This window comes from Lissotriton helveticus, chromosome 4_1, assembly GCF_964261635.1.
Source record: "Lissotriton helveticus chromosome 4_1, aLisHel1.1, whole genome shotgun sequence".
In the NCBI taxonomy this organism is placed as follows: Eukaryota; Metazoa; Chordata; class Amphibia; order Caudata; family Salamandridae; genus Lissotriton; species Lissotriton helveticus.
This window is the reverse complement of record NC_136063.1, coordinates 1,351,210,401-1,351,231,415: the sequence shown is the minus strand read 5'-3', so window position 1 is coordinate 1,351,231,415 and position 21,015 is coordinate 1,351,210,401.

Genomic DNA, 21,015 nt, shown 5'->3' with positions numbered 1-21,015 from the left:
GCTATTGACCACACCCACTGCTCCGCCTATCATATGTATTGTAATGCAACTGTTTTAGTATATATGATCATGTCTTGTTATTTAATGTTACGCCGACCCCGATTCTGCCCCAGGCAGCGCTGCCATCCTATTCCTGTGCAGGTTGTCCTGTTCCTGTCCTTTATGCTGTAATAAACCTGCAAACTCCTACTACCTCGAATCTTGACTCTTATTTTATTGAGCTATCTGTTATTCATTTATGCATTCAAAAAGAGAGGTATTATTTATTTATTTACCACATAATGGCGCCCGAATAGGGACTTGCCCTTTACCCACGCGCCGGTGAAGCCACGCCGGCCCCCTGACCCTCTGCAGCTGTGACGGAACCATACCGTGCACGTGCAGATATTTCTGCTTCAAGTATCCCTCAGGCCCACGGAGGAGACGGAGGAGGCGGTCCAGCATCCAGACGAGGCGGTGGAGGAACGCGGCGAGTCCCGACCAGAGCCCAAGCCGAGAGTCCAAGGTCCGAGGTATCCGGAGGCCCACCCGTAACAGAAGTCCGAAGTTCGTCCGTCCGGCGTCGAAGCAGTCCAGTCCAGTCCGAGGCCTTCCGTTCTTGCTGCCCGGTGAGTACCGTTGCTGGGGTAGTATCTAGACAGGGTCAATCTAATTGACTCTGGTCCGTGGGTTGGTGGTACACAGACCCACAAACGAAGTGTCCACTTCGGTGGATGCGGGTCCTGACGTGTCTCTGTATGAGACCGGTAAGTTTCGTACTGTTTCAGCAGTGCATCTAGTTTCTGTTCCAGTCAGTTCTGTTCTCGAGAAAATTCATGTATTCTGTTTTCCGTATTCCAGGTAGTATTCTGTTCGAACTGTTATTCTGAATGTTATTCATGTATTTTAATGTCGTGGTATGAGTGCGAAGTGATTCTCGTGTTCATTGTGTATTGTATTGTGTCCAGATTATAGTTCAGTCATGCCACTCTTTTCAAAACTGAGTCAGTTAAAAACCAGAAAAAGTCTGCTAGAAGCAGCAGTTCCTGTCCCTCCTAGGGACAGTCCAGGTCATTTTATGTATCAGAAGCATGGCATAAGTGCCATACTATATCTAGATTTATGGGTAGAGTATACCAAACAGTTAGAAGAAAAGTATAGATGGCCCGTATCGGGTACATGGGATGCCGAGTGCATCATGAGAGTAGAAGAAGCATTATGGAAAAAGAAAGCCAGACAGTCACAGAAAGATGCCATCGAGTTATGGCGCAAAGAATCTCATAGAAGAACCGAAAAAGAAATCAGAAAGTCAGAATTAAGTAGAGAATCCTTGGAACGAGCCCAGGAAAGGGAACTAATCGAGATTGGTGAACGAGTTAAAACTGAACAGTCAGACAGACAGAGGCATGCTCTTATTAAGGGTATGTATCCTCTTCTTGCCGAGGGCTTGCCAAAAGCGACCCCGGAGGCATCCAGTAATTTCCCGCCACCATTAGTTCCGACCAAGCTACGTCACAAACCGACCGCAGCTGATATTTTCATTTCGTCCTATTTGGACGACACAGTCCCAGAATATGCAAATCCTGCTCCGCCAGTCCCTGTAAATCAGGCACTTCCCGCTCCTCCAGACACCGGAGTACCTGTTACGGTACCCCCGGTCCAGCCCGCTATACAAGTCCAGCCTGCATTTCCATTTCCCACTCTGCCAGGACGAAGAGCATCAGTAGACGACTCTAGTTTAGGGGCCGTAGGGGGAGGTACTCCTCAAACCCCGCCGCCACACAAGCGTTTAACGTTAGCCGAATTACATGCACAAGCATCACAGCGTACGCCCAGGCATCAGTCTGTTGCAGAAATAAGAAAAGCCCTTAATGAATGTGGCTATGATCCAGTCCCAGGCGAGGATAGTATGGTTTTATATTCATTACGCGTAAGAAAGGTGACCGAGTATCTAGTCACCCTACCAGATATGAAAGAAGATCTAGACAGAATATATCGTTTCATCCGTACCGGGAATGATCCAGAAAGTATTAGTGATGTCATGTGCCAAAGAAAAGCTGAAGTCTAGCTCATGCTATTAAAGTTTCTGATTAATTGTCTAATACGAGAACAAGATTATCCGACCAAAGATCAAGCCGAAATGAGAACCCTGACAAAGTGGAGTGATAATATAGCCGAGGGTAAGCACAGAACCATCAGTAGTATAGAGAGTATGTATAAGAAGATTCGTAAAGAAATAATAAGGATACACGAACAACGTAAAGCAGCACAAGTAAGCGAGAAAGAAAGTAACTCTGATACTGAAGAGGTAGAGGACGAGAATCCCGACAGAATAGCGTATGTAGGAAAATCTAGATTTCCAGATCGCCATTTGCGCCTAGAACACAAGTCAATTTTTCACCATCCAGCACCAGAACAAGGTTCTCTAGAACAAGTATTTCAAGCTACCGATCACATTCTGAAATCACGAATCGGTTATAGTGAGTTAAGTACTATGCATGAACAAGAACTGGTCCGATCAGCAGTCCGATGGATTACTGATTCTACCACTTTTCCAGACGAAATAGTGGCACAAATGTTTCTGAAAATGCCCCCAGCCGAGCAACGACTGGCGGGTATGTATATGATCCAGCACCTCATTACATTGTATGAGGGTCAACATTCTGATCCAGGTCCGTTACACGATGTCCTGAATGAGTTACTCCAGTATAAATGGAAAGGTTTAGGTACCGATTTAATTAGTGTCATTCTAGAACAGCGCCACAAATACAGAACGTTTTTGAACCCGCATTTTGTTCATGTCTCACCCCCAGAAAGTAAACCCTTTTACATAGACAGACAGAATCCGTTAAGAGAAGTACATCCAGTTAAGACAGACGGTGGTGAAATGCAACGAGTGTTTGTTTACACCCCGATCACAAAGATGGAACTCTTAGAGATGAAAAAATTAATTCCCTGTCATGATAAAGATCCAGCAGGGTTCCACCGAGAATTAAAAGACATGCTCCGTATGGGAGAATACACGTATCCAGATATCATTAAAATGTTAAAAGTCTTGTTGCCCGCAGGGGTATATGAGAAACTCAAGGAAAAAGAATGGGAGGTGGGAGAGAAAAAGATCGATTGGGCAGTTCTAGAAGCTGAAGACAAGGCACGAGTACCAGGTACCGGTCTTGGAGATAAATGTAAAGAATTACCAGAATTGTTAATACAAGTTTTACCCAGATTATTGACAACTAGAAAGGAAGACTGGGATGCAATCTCAGCCTATAAACAGAAACAAGACGAAGATATTAGTGATTATTATTCCAGATTTGAGAAATGTTTTACCATAAACAGTGGCCTCAAGACAAGTAGTGAGTCATACCCTCATCTTTTTGTTACTAAATTAGTCGAGAATTCAAGTCCGCAAATTAAAAACCGAGTTTTGAAAGTCGAAAGTACCTGGCAAGCTAATACCCCGTCCCAAATGTTACAGATGCTTCAATATCACCAGAATAGAATCAGAGAAGAACAAGAACACGAAAGGAAACGTATGAAAGACACGAAAATGAAAGTACTAGTTGCACAATCCGTTCCTCAAGACAGTCAGAAGAGGGGTCCGAATCAAGCCAGTCATCCTGCAGCTCCCGTTAAAGGAAACTGCAATTATTGTAAACAGCCAGGTCATTTTATAAACGAGTGTGCAGTTCTGAAACACAACATAGCTACCGGTAAGACTAAAGAAAGACCACGTCCGCCGAGACAAGAACAAGTTTCACAGACTCCTCAGCCACAGAATGCACCACAGACAGTTACAGCACCGCAGCCTATCGCTGCAACGCAGCATGTTACACAGCAGATGTACCAGTATGCACAGTCTGAGTATCCAGAGTATCAGCCATATTCATGAAACAGCCTAGAGAGGGAGGTAGGCTTGCCTCTCATCGAGATACCTGTAGATCAAGAAGGTCCCTATGTTCACAGTCAAGTATTAGGGAAAGACAGAAAGTTTTTGATTGATACAGGGGCAAGTAGGACCACCATCAGTCACGCCGAAGTTCCGCTCTCAGGCTCTAGAAATGTTTCCCTTGGATTTTCAGGAAAACCTATCGTAAATGAGATATCAAAGCCAGTTACTCTAGAAGTAGGTCCATTGTCCCGCACTACTGATCTGATCTGTTACTTACTTACTAAGTCATGTCCAGAAAATCTGTTAGGCATTAAAACACTGAAAGAATTAGGTGCAGTTATATGCTGTTCCCCAGAGGGAATACGATTGTTCCTACGTGACTTCAAGGGTCACTATGTATTACGAGATTTTGATCCCAGATTGTCTAATGTTCCGCAGCATCTATGGGCGCAAGGTCCAACTGATGTCGGCTTTATGCAAATCACACCCCATCGTGTGACTCTCAAGCCAGGTGTAGTGTTACCACGAATCAGACAGTACAGATTGCCACCTGAGGCTGTAGCAGCCTTATCCAAAATTATTGACGAGCTCATGGCTCAAGGAGTAGTTGTAGAAACTGACTCCAATGTATGCAATTCTCCGATCATTCCAGTCATGAAACGTACTGATCCGAATGCACCTCCAGTATATCGATTAGTGATTGATCTCCGAGAACTTAATAAATGTATTATTCCGCAGTATCCAGTTGTCCCAGATATCTCTTCCCTGTTGACAGCCATTGATTCCGAAGCCTCATTTTTTACAGTCATAGACCTCAAGAACGCATTTTTCAGTGTTCCCATTCATCCAGACAGCCAGTTCCTTTTCGGATTTTGTTTAAATGGAAGGAGCTATATGTTCACACGAGCTCCTCAAGGTTTCACAGAAAGTCCTAGTATTTACAGTCAAGCACTCAAGAGACAACTAGACAACATTCACATGCCAACTGACACTGCCCTGCTCCAGTATGTCGATGATCTACTGATCACAGCCCGTTCTGAATGTGCTTGCGAGCGAGCATCCCTTACGGTCTTGTATTTCCTAGCCGAGATGGGACACAAGGTGTCCCCTTCGAAGCTTCAATTCTGTGTCCAGCAAGTGGTCTACTTAGGACACTTACTGTCCAAGAGGGGTAGGCAGTTGACACCAGACCGTATTCAGTTAATAGCGAGTCTTCCTCAGCCCAAGACCCAGAAGGAGGTACGTGCTTTTATCGGCCTTACTTCTTATTGCAGACAATGGATTCCTCAGTATGCATTTCTAGCTAAACCGCTGATACAGTTAACGACACAGGAGGCAGCCGTATCGACTGTCCTCCCTTGGACATCTGAACATACACTTAGTTTCAATTAGTTAAAGAAAGCCCTATGTCAAGCTCCAGTTCTAGCTACACCGAACTACAGTAAGTCGTTTACACTTTTCGTCACTGAACGCGAAGGTACAGCATTATCTGTCCTCACACAAGATCAAGCAGGACAATACAAGCCCTGTGCTTATTTTTCGAGCACATTAGATCCTGTAGCCCAGGCTCTGCCTGCGTGCCTCAAGTCAGTTGCAGCCACAGCACTAGCTATCAGACAAAGTGATTCCATAGTATTAGGACACTCCCTGACAGTACAGGTTCCACACTCCGTGGAAGTTCTTTTAAACCGAACACAAACTCAGCACTTGACAATTGCACGTTTAACAGGTTATGAATTGACACTATTCCAGCCACACATAGAAATCAGACGCTGCAATATTTTAAATCCTGCTACACTATTACCATCAGTTACTTCGAATTCTGCCACACACGACTGTGTGGAAATAGTTAACATCATGACAAAGCCAAGACAAGATTTGACAGATATTCCATTTCCAGATCCAGACCTGACACTTTATGTGGATGGTTCATGTATGAGAACAAGTACAGGAGAACTAGTCGCCGCGTATGCAGTGACTACTGACACTGAAGTTATTGAAACACACCGCATTGACACCCTGTCTGCTCAAGCAGCGGAGCTAGTTGCTCTGACACAAGCCTGCATACACGCCAAGAACTTGAAAGTTAATATTTACACCGATTCACGTTACGCATTTGGAGTTGTACACGACTTCGGAGTGCTCTGGCAAGAGAGAGGTTTCATGACTTCTCATGGAACCAAGATTCAGCATGGTCTCCTTATTCAGGCTCTGTTAGATGCCATACATTTACCGACATCTATCGCTATCATGAAGTGCAAAGCACATACGAAAGTTACTGACATTATTTCCCAGGGTAATGATCTAGCAGATCGCACAGCCAAGCTTACAGCTCAGACACCAGACATTCCAGTAAATAAGACACCGACACACACTCCAGATCCGACTACATGTATGACAGTTAAAGACCCTACTCAAGATGTCATAGATATCCAGTTACATGCTACTCCCGATGAAATCAAGAAATGGTCTGAACAAGGAGGGGTCCAGACAGGTCAGGGATGGGTAACAAAGGGTAGAGCCACATGGTTTCTCCCCGACTCTATGGTTCAAGTCATTATTAATACCGCACATAGTCCAGCACATTTAGGAGAAAAAGCTATGTTAGATAGTATCCAGAACATTTGGTTCAACAAGCATTTACGAGCTGCAGCCAAGCAGAAAGTCCGTACCTGTATGATATGTTGCCAGTTTAATCCAGGTAAAAGTGTCCCGGTGGAACAAGGTGGATTCCAGCCCCCTGACCACCCTTTTGAAGTCCTCCAGATGGATTACATTCAGATGGAGCGATGTCGAGGTTTCAAGTATGTCCTTGTAGTTGTATGCGCTTTGTCCAGGTGGACAGAAGCATATCCAGTCCCAGATTACACAGCCGCGACCACTGCCAAGCAGTTGGTTCGTGAATTCTTCCCCCGTTATGGACTCCCTAGAGTCGTATATTCTGACAACGGCCAGCCATTCTCATCTGAACTCATGAAACATGTGTCCCTTTTGTTAGGGTACCAGTGGAAGTTCCATTGTGTACGCCATCCTGAAGCAGCCGGTCTCGTAGAGAGACATAACCAGACTTTGAAAATCCGTATCGCAAAAGTTTGTCAAGAGAAAGGTGTAGACTGGCTAGTAGCTCTGCCAGTTGCTCTGTTCTACATGCGCATGGTCGCACATTCCAGATCAGGTCTGTCCCCGTATGAGGTCGTATTCGGCCGCCCCCCTAACATGTGGGGTACACCTAGACCCCGAAGTATTACCGATGTTTCAAGTAATATGCTGACAGATTACCTAGCTTCCTTGATGTCTGCCCTCAACTCTTGTCGTTCACAGGTTGCCGCCGCATTTCCAGACAATACCGAGGTGGCACCGCATGAAATCGTTCCAGGATCCATGGTCCTAGTGCGTAATTTCGACCGCTCAAGTCCACTGGAGCCTCGCTGGAAGGAGCCCCGACAGGTCCTCCTCGCCACCCGTACAGCCGTGAAGTTGGAGGGACGCAAAGGCTGGGTGCATCTTTCGCATATAAAGAAGTTTTATGGATTGAAGCCAGTCTCAAAGAACATTTCCCAGGATTCAAAGGACTGCCAAAGTACTATTCTTAAGGACTGTCCCGCAAAAGACATTGCTACGAACCCTTCCCTGTTAGAGAAAACTCCGCAACAGGAATATAAACTCAAGTTAAGGTCTAGTAAAATAAGTCAGCCAGTTTGATTGTCTAAGTCCTCCCCTAGGTGAAACGGTTAGACTGTTTCTGACATGTATAAAATAGACCCCCATAGTGAGAGAGTTAGTCAAAACTCAATTCGATGTATCGTTTTTCTATGTTTCATATTATTTCTCAGTATTATGATTTTCTGCACCAGTTATGCATTTTACCTGTATTTTCCAGTTTCTCATGTAAATAAGTCTTCCAATGCTACAGTAGAGCACACGTTTAGTGATCTACCTCCTCATGAACTCTCTTACCGCCTCGCTATGCGTAATAACTCTTTCATCCGCATGTTACATTATTCACACCAGACCAGCAATGCCACTAATTGTTGGGTGTGTGGTCGACTCCCCCCTTTCCAGACACCGAAGGGAGTTCTGCCACTCTTTCCTTATCCATTTTCACATAATGGTTCGTGTGGAGCATGGTCCACGTTAACGTCATCCTCAACAGATATGTCTTTTCTTAACAGTACATGTTTTCCAGACAAGCAAGGTCTTCCCCACAGAACAGGGTTAGATCTAGAAAACGAAGTTTACAATTTAGGTAATTATTCTTCGAATTTTATGGTCCTAAATGTTCAGTCTGATTCCACTCCAGACTTACCTGCTATTTCAGTACTACCAGTCAAAGGCGAATTATGTGTCCGAAATAATGGTTCCGTACATGTAGGACATAGCGATTGTACTACTATTGTCAAATATAGTGACAGTGGGAAATCTATTTTCAAAGCTTCACGCCATTCTTATTTTATTTGTGGTCAAACTGCATATGTTCGTCTGCCCCTCGATTGGGAGGGAACCTGTTACATTGCCTTCCTACTGCCACCAGTTTTCCTAGCCCGATCTGATTATCATAGAAATACACATCTAGTACACATTAGACATAAAAGGGAGATCGAGTCCCCCATTGTCGATTATACTGAAACTGCTCTAGAACAGTATACAGATTTCAATAGAGGTTTCTTCTTCTTTATAGGACCTATCCAGAACAGTAAGCTAATCCGTAGATTAACCAGAACCCTTGAAGCTGTAGTCAATGAGACTGCCTCTGCTCTAGGTAACTTAACCGAAGAGCAATCTGCTATGAGATTTGTCGTTTTACAGAATCGTCTCGTCCTTGACGTCATATTGGCCGATAGGGGCGGGGCCTGTAGAGTCATCGGATCTAGTTGCTGCATTTTCATTCCAAATAACGCGCCGTCTGTTTATTCAGCTATAACCAGACTCCATAAAATTGCCCATCTGTTACACCAAGATCCAGGCACCTGGACGTGGTCCGGTTGGTTCTGGAACATAGTTTCCGCCTGGGGATGGAAAGTCTTGTCCTTTCTAGGTATTGCAGTAGCGATCATATTCAGCTGCTGCCTCTGTATACAATGTGGCCCTGCGATTTGCGGCATTTGTGCTACCTCTTGTATTCCTAGTCCCAAGCCCCGTTCTAAATCCCGTTCCAGGATAATTCGAGACGAGCAAATGATACTGTATGAAATGATAGATGGTATCATGAATATTGATGTTTCCTGATGGAAACGTAGTGACAAGGAGGGAATGTGGAAAAGTAAATTTTGTCATGTTCTGTGTCCCTACGCGTCATCCATCATATGTTATCTGTGCATGATTAATATGCATATGTATTCCCTATGTTCGATTAAAGACGCAATTACAGTTGTGTCCACCTCTAGTATGCCAGTTTCCAGTTCTCGTGAATACTACGAATATCAGGCCCATGTGAAGTTACGTTGCCACGTTTCTCAGTGTGCACGTTATTCCATTGTAAAGTCCCCGTTTCTAGGCCTCAGAAGGGCCTGGACACCAGATTCAGCTCCTGTCTCCTGTCTCCTGAAGCCTCGCTGAGGAGCGATACAGCCCCCACCTGTATCCTCGACCCTTCACTTACTTCCTGCCTCGCAGTGCCCGGCTCAGCCTGGCTCTGCCTCTGAGTCTGCCAAGAGTATGTTATGATTCCAGTTATCAGTTCAGTCCTCCTTCTCTGCATTCCTAAAGCTACTGAATCGCATCAATAGTTTCCGTCATTGTCTAGCCTTTACGTCTCCACGTTAGAGAAATACTGCATTTTAATGGTCATTTAATATTCTTCATCACGCACTACATATAGAATAATGCATGCTCCAGTCTTAGAGTCCGTTAGCCTCTCCCCTCCTGACTCTTAGTTCATATCAACATGTTCTCTAAACATCAGATACTAGATACTGCTTAGGTACATGTCGCCCTGACTCTCCAGACTTCAGTCTCTGCTCCTAGCACAGAGTTCGAAGCCCCCAGCTTCTCCTAGTAACACGTCATCGCCAGTTTGCGCGCACCATTAGGTCAGAGGTCCCGGCTCCTTAGGTAGCCCCCTCCATGTCTCCGCCCCATTCATGACATATTCTGTTACGTTTGCATCACATGTCTATGTATACGCCTCTGTTACACCTACTTTCACCCTTATCTTTCGCGACTGCTATTGACCACACCCACTGCTCCGCCTATCATATGTATTGTAATGCAACTGTTTTAGTATATATGATCATGTCTTGTTATTTAATGTTACGCCGACCCCGATTCTGCCCCAGGCAGCGCTGCCATCCTATTCCTGTGCAGGTTGTCCTGTTCCTGTCCTTTATGCTGTAATAAACCTGCAAACTCCTACTACCTCGAATCTTGACTCTTATTTTATTGAGCTATCTGTTATTCATTTATGCATTCAAAAAGAGAGGTATTATTTATTTATTTACCACATAATGGCGCCCGAATAGGGACTTGCCCTTTCCCCACGCGCCGGTGAAGCCACGCCGGCCCCCTGACCCTCTGCAGCCGTGACGGAACCATACCGTGCACGTGCAGATATTTCTGCTTCAAGTATCCCTCAGGCCCACGGAGGAGACGGAGGAGGCGGTCCAGCATCCAGACGAGGCGGTGGAGGAACGCGGCGAGTCCCGACCAGAGCCCAAGCCGAGAGTCCAAGGTCCGAGGTATCCGGAGGCCCACCCGTAACAGAAGTCCGAAGTTCGTCCGTCCGGCGTCGAAGCAGTCCAGTCCAGTCCGAGGCCTTCCGTTCTTGCTGCCCGGTGAGTACCGTTGCTGGGGTAGTATCTAGACAGGGTCAATCTAATTGACTCTGGTCCGTGGGTTGGTGGTACACAGACCCACAAACGAAGTGTCCACTTCGGTGGATGCGGGTCCTGACGTGTCTCTGTATGAGACCGGTAAGTTTCGTACTGTTTCAGCAGTGCATCTAGTTTCTGTTCCAGTCAGTTTTGTTCTCGAGAAAATTCATGTATTCTGTTTTCCGTATTCCAGGTAGTATTCTGTTCGAACTGTTATTCTGAATGTTATTCATGTATTTTAATGTCGTGGTATGAGTGCGAAGTGATTCTCGTGTTCATTGTGTATTGTATTGTGTCCAGATTATAGTTCAGTCATGCCACTCTTTTCAAAACTGAGTCAGTTAAAAACCAGAAAAAGTCTGCTAGAAGCAGCAGTTCCTGTCCCTCCTAGGGACAGTCCAGGTCATTTTATGTATCAGAAGCATGGCATAAGTGCCATACTATATCTAGATTTATGGGTAGAGTATACCAAACAGTTAGAAGAAAAGTATAGATGGCCCGTATCGGGTACATGGGATGCCGAGTGCATCATGAGAGTAGAAGAAGCATTATGGAAAAAGAAAGCCAGACAGTCACAGAAAGATGCCATCGAGTTATGGCGCAAAGAATCTCATAGAAGAACCGAAAAAGAAATCAGAAAGTCAGAATTAAGTAGAGAATCCTTGGAACGAGCCCAGGAAAGGGAACTAATCGAGATTGGTGAACGAGTTAAAACTGAACAGTCAGACAGACAGAGGCATGCTCTTAATAAGGGTATGTATCCTCTTCTTGCCGAGGGCTTGCCAAAAGCGACCCCGGAGGCATCCAGTAATTTCCCGCCACCATTAGTTCCGACCAAGCTACGTCACAAACCGACCGCAGCTGATATTTTCATTTCGTCCTATTTGGACGACACAGTCCCAGAATATGCAAATCCTGCTCCGCCAGTCCCTGTAAATCAGGCACTTCCCGCTCCTCCAGACACCGGAGTACCTGTTACGGTACCCCCGGTCCAGCCCGCTATACAAGTCCAGCCTGCATTTCCATTTCCCACTCTGCCAGGACGAAGAGCATCAGTAGACGACTCTAGTTTAGGGGCCGTAGGGGGAGGTACTCCTCAAACCCCGCCGCCACACAAGCGTTTAACGTTAGCCGAATTACATGCACAAGCATCACAGCGTACGCCCAGGCATCAGTCTGTTGCAGAAATAAGAAAAGCCCTTAATGAATGTGGCTATGATCCAGTCCCAGGCGAGGATAGTATGGTTTTATATTCATTACGCGTAAGAAAGGTGACCGAGTATCTAGTCACCCTACCAGATATGAAAGAAGATCTAGACAGAATATATCGTTTCATCCGTACCGGGAATGATCCAGAAAGTATTAGTGATGTCATGTGCCAAAGAAAAGCTGAAGTCTAGCTCATGCTATTAAAGTTTCTGATTAATTGTCTAATACGAGAACAAGATTATCCGACCAAAGATCAAGCCGAAATGAGAACCCTGACAAAGTGGAGTGATAATATAGCCGAGGGTAAGCACAGAACCATCAGTAGTATAGAGAGTATGTATAAGAAGATTCGTAAAGAAATAATAAGGATACACGAACAACGTAAAGCAGCACAAGTAAGCGAGAAAGAAAGTAACTCTGATACTGAAGAGGTAGAGGACGAGAATCCCGACAGAATAGCGTATGTAGGAAAATCTAGATTTCCAGATCGCCATTTGCGCCTAGAACACAAGTCAATTTTTCACCATCCAGCACCAGAACAAGGTTCTCTAGAACAAGTATTTCAAGCTACCGATCACATTCTGAAATCACGAATCGGTTATAGTGAGTTAAGTACTATGCATGAACAAGAACTGGTCCGATCAGCAGTCCGATGGATTACTGATTCTACCACTTTTCCAGACGAAATAGTGGCACAAATGTTTCTGAAAATGCCCCCAGCCGAGCAACGACTGGCGGGTATGTATATGATCCAGCACCTCATTACATTGTATGAGGGTCAACATTCTGATCCAGGTCCGTTACACGATGTCCTGAATGAGTTACTCCAGTATAAATGGAAAGGTTTAGGTACCGATTTAATTAGTGTCATTCTAGAACAGCGCCACAAATACAGAACGTTTTTGAACCCGCATTTTGTTCATGTCTCACCCCCAGAAAGTAAACCCTTTTACATAGACAGACAGAATCCGTTAAGAGAAGTACATCCAGTTAAGACAGACGGTGGTGAAATGCAACGAGTGTTTGTTTACACCCCGATCACAAAGATGGAACTCTTAGAGATGAAAAAATTAATTCCCTGTCATGATAAAGATCCAGCAGGGTTCCACCGAGAATTAAAAGACATGCTCCGTATGGGAGAATACACGTATCCAGATATCATTAAAATGTTAAAAGTCTTGTTGCCCGCAGGGGTATATGAGAAACTCAAGGAAAAAGAATGGGAGGTGGGAGAGAAAAAGATCGATTGGGCAGTTCTAGAAGCTGAAGACAAGGCACGAGTACCAGGTACCGGTCTTGGAGATAAATGTAAAGAATTACCAGAATTGTTAATACAAGTTTTACCCAGATTATTGACAACTAGAAAGGAAGACTGGGATGCAATCTCAGCCTATAAACAGAAACAAGACGAAGATATTAGTGATTATTATTCCAGATTTGAGAAATGTTTTACCATAAACAGTGGCCTCAAGACAAGTAGTGAGTCATACCCTCATCTTTTTGTTACTAAATTAGTCGAGAATTCAAGTCCGCAAATTAAAAACCGAGTTTTGAAAGTCGAAAGTACCTGGCAAGCTAATACCCCGTCCCAAATGTTACAGATGCTTCAATATCACCAGAATAGAATCAGAGAAGAACAAGAACACGAAAGGAAACGTATGAAAGACACGAAAATGAAAGTACTAGTTGCACAATCCGTTCCTCAAGACAGTCAGAAGAGGGGTCCGAATCAAGCCAGTCATCCTGCAGCTCCCGTTAAAGGAAACTGCAATTATTGTAAACAGCCAGGTCATTTTATAAACGAGTGTGCAGTTCTGAAACACAACATAGCTACCGGTAAGACTAAAGAAAGACCACGTCCGCCGAGACAAGAACAAGTTTCACAGACTCCTCAGCCACAGAATGCACCACAGACAGTTACAGCACCGCAGCCTATCGCTGCAACGCAGCATGTTACACAGCAGATGTACCAGTATGCACAGTCTGAGTATCCAGAGTATCAGCCATATTCATGAAACAGCCTAGAGAGGGAGGTAGGCTTGCCTCTCATCGAGATACCTGTAGATCAAGAAGGTCCCTATGTTCACAGTCAAGTATTAGGGAAAGACAGAAAGTTTTTGATTGATACAGGGGCAAGTAGGACCACCATCAGTCACGCCGAAGTTCCGCTCTCAGGCTCTAGAAATGTTTCCCTTGGATTTTCAGGAAAACCTATCGTAAATGAGATATCAAAGCCAGTTACTCTAGAAGTAGGTCCATTGTCCCGCACTACTGATCTGATCTGTTACTTACTTACTAAGTCATGTCCAGAAAATCTGTTAGGCATTAAAACACTGAAAGAATTAGGTGCAGTTATATGCTGTTCCCCAGAGGGAATACGATTGTTCCTACGTGACTTCAAGGGTCACTATGTATTACGAGATTTTGATCCCAGATTGTCTAATGTTCCGCAGCATCTATGGGCGCAAGGTCCAACTGATGTCGGCTTTATGCAAATCACACCCCATCGTGTGACTCTCAAGCCAGGTGTAGTGTTACCACGAATCAGACAGTACAGATTGCCACCTGAGGCTGTAGCAGCCTTATCCAAAATTATTGACGAGCTCATGGCTCAAGGAGTAGTTGTAGAAACTGACTCCAATGTATGCAATTCTCCGATCATTCCAGTCATGAAACGTACTGATCCGAATGCACCTCCAGTATATCGATTAGTGATTGATCTCCGAGAACTTAATAAATGTATTATTCCGCAGTATCCAGTTGTCCCAGATATCTCTTCCCTGTTGACAGCCATTGATTCCGAAGCCTCATTTTTTACAGTCATAGACCTCAAGAACGCATTTTTCAGTGTTCCCATTCATCCAGACAGCCAGTTCCTTTTCGGATTTTGTTTAAATGGAAGGAGCTATATGTTCACACGAGCTCCTCAAGGTTTCACAGAAAGTCCTAGTATTTACAGTCAAGCACTCAAGAGACAACTAGACAACATTCACATGCCAACTGACACTGCCCTGCTCCAGTATGTCGATGATCTACTGATCACAGCCCGTTCTGAATGTGCTTGCGAGCGAGCATCCCTTACGGTCTTGTATTTCCTAGCCGAGATGGGACACAAGGTGTCCCCTTCGAAGCTTCAATTCTGTGTCCAGCAAGTGGTCTACGTAGGACACTTACTGTCCAAGAGGGGTAGGCAGTTGACACCAGACCGTATTCAGTTAATAGCGAGTCTTCCTCAGCCCAAGACCCAGAAGGAGGTACGTGCTTTTATCGGCCTTACTTCTTATTGCAGACAATGGATTCCTCAGTATGCATTTCTAGCTAAACCGCTGATACAGTTAACGACACAGGAGGCAGCCGTATCGACTGTCCTCCCTTGGACATCTGAACATACACTTAGTTTCAATGAGTTAAAGAAAGCCCTATGTCAAGCTCCAGTTCTAGCTACACCGAACTACAGTAAGTCTTTTACACTTTTCGTCACTGAACGCGAAGGTACAGCATTATCTGTCCTCACACAAGATCAAGCAGGACAATACAAGCCCTGTGCTTATTTTTCGAGCACATTAGATCCTGTAGCCCAGGCTCTGCCTGCGTGCCTCAAGTCAGTTGCAGCCACAGCACTAGCTATCAGACAAAGTGATTCCATAGTATTAGGACACTCCCTGACAGTACAGGTTCCACACTCCGTGGAAGTTCTTTTAAACCGAACACAAACTCAGCACTTGACAATTGCACGTTTAACAGGTTATGAATTGACACTATTCCAGCCACACATAGAAATCAGACGCTGCAATATTTTAAATCCTGCTACACTATTACCATCAGTTACTTCGAATTCTGCCACACACGACTGTGTGGAAATAGTTAACATCATGACAAAGCCAAGACAAGATTTGACAGATATTCCATTTCCAGATCCAGACCTGACACTTTATGTGGATGGTTCATGTATGAGAACAAGTACAGGAGAACTAGTCGCCGCGTATGCAGTGACTACTGACACTGAAGTTATTGAAACACACCGCATTGACACCCTGTCTGCTCAAGCAGCGGAGCTAGTTGCTCTGACACAAGCCTGCATACACGCCAAGAACTTGAAAGTTAATATTTACACCGATTCACGTTACGCATTTGGAGTTGTACACGACTTCGGAGTGCTCTGGCAAGAGAGAGGTTTCATGACTTCTCATGGAACCAAGATTCAGCATGGTCTCCTTATTCAGGCTCTGTTAGATGCCATACATTTACCGACATCTATCGCTATCATGAAGTGCAAAGCACATACGAAAGTTACTGACATTATTTCCCAGGGTAATGATCTAGCAGATCGCACAGCCAAGCTTACAGCTCAGACACCAGACATTCCAGTAAATAAGACACCGACACACACTCCAGATCCGACTACATGTATGACAGTTAAAGACCCTACTCAAGATGTCATAGATATCCAGTTACATGCTACTCCCGATGAAATCAAGAAATGGTCTGAACAAGGAGGGGTCCAGACAGGTCAGGGATGGGTAACAAAGGGTAGAGCCACATGGTTTCTCCCCGACTCTATGGTTCAAGTCATTATTAATACCGCACATAGTCCAGCACATTTAGGAGAAAAAGCTATGTTAGATAGTATCCAGAACATTTGGTTCAACAAGCATTTACGAGCTGCAGCCAAGCAGAAAGTCCGTACCTGTATGATATGTTGCCAGTTTAATCCAGGTAAAAGTGTCCCGGTGGAACAAGGTGGATTCCAGCCCCCTGACCACCCTTTTGAAGTCCTCCAGATGGATTACATTCAGATGGAGCGATGTCGAGGTTTCAAGTATGTCCTTGTAGTTGTATGCGCTTTGTCCAGGTGGACAGAAGCATATCCAGTCCCAGATTACACAGCCGCGACCACTGCCAAGCAGTTGGTTCGTGAATTCTTCCCCCGTTATGGACTCCCTAGAGTCGTATATTCTGACAACGGCCAGCCATTCTCATCTGAACTCATGAAACATGTGTCCCTTTTGTTAGGGTACCAGTGGAAGTTCCATTGTGTACGCCATCCTGAAGCAGCCGGTCTCGTAGAGAGACATAACCAGACTTTGAAAATCCGTATCGCAAAAGTTTGTCAAGAGAAAGGTGTAGACTGGCTAGTAGCTCTGCCAGTTGCTCTGTTCTACATGCGCATGGTCGCACATTCCAGATCAGGTCTGTCCCCGTATGAGGTCGTATTCGGCCGCCCCCCTAACATGTGGGGTACACCTAGACCCCGAAGTATTACCGATGTTTCAAGTAATATGCTGACAGATTACCTAGCTTCCTTGATGTCTGCCCTCAACTCTTGTCGTTCACAGGTTGCCGCCGCATTTCCAGACAATACCGAGGTGGCACCGCATGAAATCGTTCCAGGATCCATGGTCCTAGTGCGTAATTTCGACCGCTCAAGTCCACTGGAGCCTCGCTGGAAGGAGCCCCGACAGGTCCTCCTCGCCACCCGTACAGCCGTGAAGTTGGAGGGACGCAAAGGCTGGGTGCATCTTTCGCATATAAAGAAGTTTTATGGATTGAAGCCAGTCTCAAAGAACATTTCCCAGGATTCAAAGGACTGCCAAAGTACTATTCTTAAGGACTGTCCCGCAAAAGACATTGCTACGAACCCTTCCCTGTTAGAGAAAACTCCGCAACAGGAATATAAACTCAAGTTAAGGTCTAGTAAAATAAGTCAGCCAGTTTGATTGTCTAAGTCCTCCCCTAGGTGAAACGGTTAGACTGTTTCTGACATGTATAAAATAGACCCCCATAGTGAGAGAGTTAGTCAAAACTCAATTCGATGTATCGTTTTTCTATGTTTCATATTATTTCTCAGTATTATGATTTCCTGCACCAGTTATGCATTTTACCTGTATTTTCCAGTTTCTCATGTAAATAAGTCTTCCAATGCTACAGTAGAGCACACGTTTAGTGATCTACCTCCTCATGAACTCTCTTACCGCCTCGCTATGCGTAATAACTCTTTCATCCGCATGTTACATTATTCACACCAGACCAGCAATGCCACTAATTGTTGGGTGTGTGGTCGACTCCCCCCTTTCCAGACACCGAAGGGAGTTCTGCCACTCTTTCCTTATCCATTTTCACATAATGGTTTGTGTGGAGCATGGTCCACGTTAACGTCATCCTCAACAGATATGTCTTTTCTTAACAGTACATGTTTTCCAGACAAGCAAGGTCTTCCCCACAGAACAGGGTTAGATCTAGAAAACGAAGTTTACAATTTAGGTAATTATTCTTCGAATTTTATGGTCCTAAATGTTCAGTCTGATTCCACTCCAGACTTACCTGCTATTTCAGTACTACCAGTCAAAGGCGAATTATGTGTCCGAAATAATGGTTCCGTACATGTAGGACATAGCGATTGTACTACTATTGTCAAATATAGTGACAGTGGGAAATCTATTTTCAAAGCTTCACGCCATTCTTATTTTATTTGTGGTCAAACTGCATATGTTCGTCTGCCCCTCGATTGGGAGGGAACCTGTTACATTGCCTTCCTACTGCCACCAGTTTTCCTAGCCCGATCTGATTATCATAGAAATACACATCTAGTACACATTAGACATAAAAGGGAGATCGAGTCCCCCATTGTCGATTATACTGAAACTGCTCTAGAACAGTATACAGATTTCAATAGAGGTTTCTTCTTCTTTATAGGACCTATCCAGAACAGTAAGCTAATCCGTAGATTAACCAGAACCCTTGAAGCTGTAGTCAATGAGACTGCCTCTGCTCTAGGTAACTTAACCGAAGAGCAATCTGCTATGAGATTTGTCGTTTTACAGAATCGTCTCGTCCTTGACGTCATATTGGCCGATAGGGGCGGGGCCTGTAGAGTCATCGGATCTAGTTGCTGCATTTTCATTCCAAATAACGCGCCGTCTGTTTATTCAGCTATAACCAGACTCCATAAAATTGCCCATCTGTTACACCAAGATCCAGGCACCTGGACGTGGTCCGGTTGGTTCTGGAACATAGTTTCCGCCTGGGGATGGAAAGTCTTGTCCTTTCTAGGTATTGCAGTAGCGATCATATTCAGCTGCTGCCTCTGTATACAATGTGGCCCTGCGATTTGCGGCATTTGTGCTACCTCTTGTATTCCTAGTCCCAAGCCCCGTTCTAAATCCCGTTCCAGGATAATTCGAGACGAGCAAATGATACTGTATGAAATGATAGATGGTATCATGAATATTGATGTTTCCTGATGGAAACGTAGTGACAAGGAGGGAATGTGGAAAAGTAAATTTTGTCATGTTCTGTGTCCCTACGCGTCATCCATCATATGTTATCTGTGCATGATTAATATGCATATGTATTCCCTATGTTCGATTAAAGACGCAATTACAGTTGTGTCCACCTCTAGTATGCCAGTTTCCAGTTCTCGTGAATACTACGAATATCAGGCCCATGTGAAGTTACGTTGCCACGTTTCTCAGTGTGCACGTTATTCCATTGTAAAGTCCCCGTTTCTAGGCCTCAGAAGGGCCTGGACACCAGATTCAGCTCCTGTCTCCTGTCTCCTGAAGCCTCGCTGAGGAGCGATACAGCCCCCACCTGTATCCTCGACCCTTCACTTACTTCCTGCCTCGCAGTGCCCGGCTCAGCCTGGCTCTGCCTCTGAGTCTGCCAAGAGTATGTTATGATTCCAGTTATCAGTTCAGTCCTCCTTCTCTGCATTCCTAAAGCTACTGAATCGCATCAATAGTTTCCGTCATTGTCTAGCCTTTACGTCTCCACGTTAGAGAAATACTGCATTTTAATGGTCATTTAATATTCTTCATCACGCACTACATATAGAATAATGCATGCTCCAGTCTTAGAGTCCGTTAGCCTCTCCCCTCCTGACTCTTAGTTCATATCAACATGTTCTCTAAACATCAGATACTAGATACTGCTTAGGTACATGTCGCCCTGACTCTCCAGACTTCAGTCTCTGCTCCTAGCACAGAGTTCGAAGCCCCCAGCTTCTCCTAGTAACACGTCATCGCCAGTTTGCGCGCACCATTAGGTCAGAGGTCCCGGCTCCTTAGGTAGCCCCCTCCATGTCTCCGCCCCATTCATGACATATTCTGTTACGTTTGCATCACATGTCTATGTATACGCCTCTGTTACACCTACTTTCACCCTTATCTTTCGCGACTGCTATTGACCACACCCACTGCTCCGCCTATCATATGTATTGTAATGCAACTGTTTTAGTATATATGATCATGTCTTGTTATTTAATGTTACGCCGACCCCGATTCTGCCCCAGGCAGCGCTGCCATCCTATTCCTGTGCAGGTTGTCCTGTTCCTGTCCTTTATGCTGTAATAAACCTGCAAACTCCTACTACCTCGAATCTTGACTCTTATTTTATTGAGCTATCTGTTATTCATTTATGCATTCAAAAAGAGAGGTATTATTTATTTATTTACCAAAGTAAAGATTTAATATATTCATAAAATTTTAATAAATATCAATACCAATAAAATATGAATTAAAATAAATTACCAATTTAATATTATATAATAATTAATCAATTACAAATACAAATTAATATTAATAAATAAAATTAATTAACTATTAATACAAATTAATTACCAATTAATTAATACATTAAAAATAAATACCAATTAATAAACAAAAATGATTTACTTAATTACAATTAAATTACTTCCCCCATTCCCCTATAAACCCACAACCCACTACAGAAAATAAATAAATAAAATGAACTTACTTATCAAATAATCAATTAATAAAAATAAATTACCAATTACAAATGTATTAATTAATCATTAATTAACAATTCAAACTGAATACCAATAAATAAATTAACATATTTAATTAATTACAATTAAATTACTTCCCACCCTACTCCCCTGTAAACCCACAACCCGCTACAGAATTAGATTACGCAAAAATTAAATAACATTAAAAAAACGTTAAAAAATTTGATATTATTAAAAATTCAATAAATTGAAATACCTATATTATATACTTCGATATTTTGACTTTCTATATTTTAAAAATCGATATTACTTACTTCGATATTTTGAGTTTCTATATTTTAAAAATCGATATTACTTACTTCAATATTATGACTTTCCAT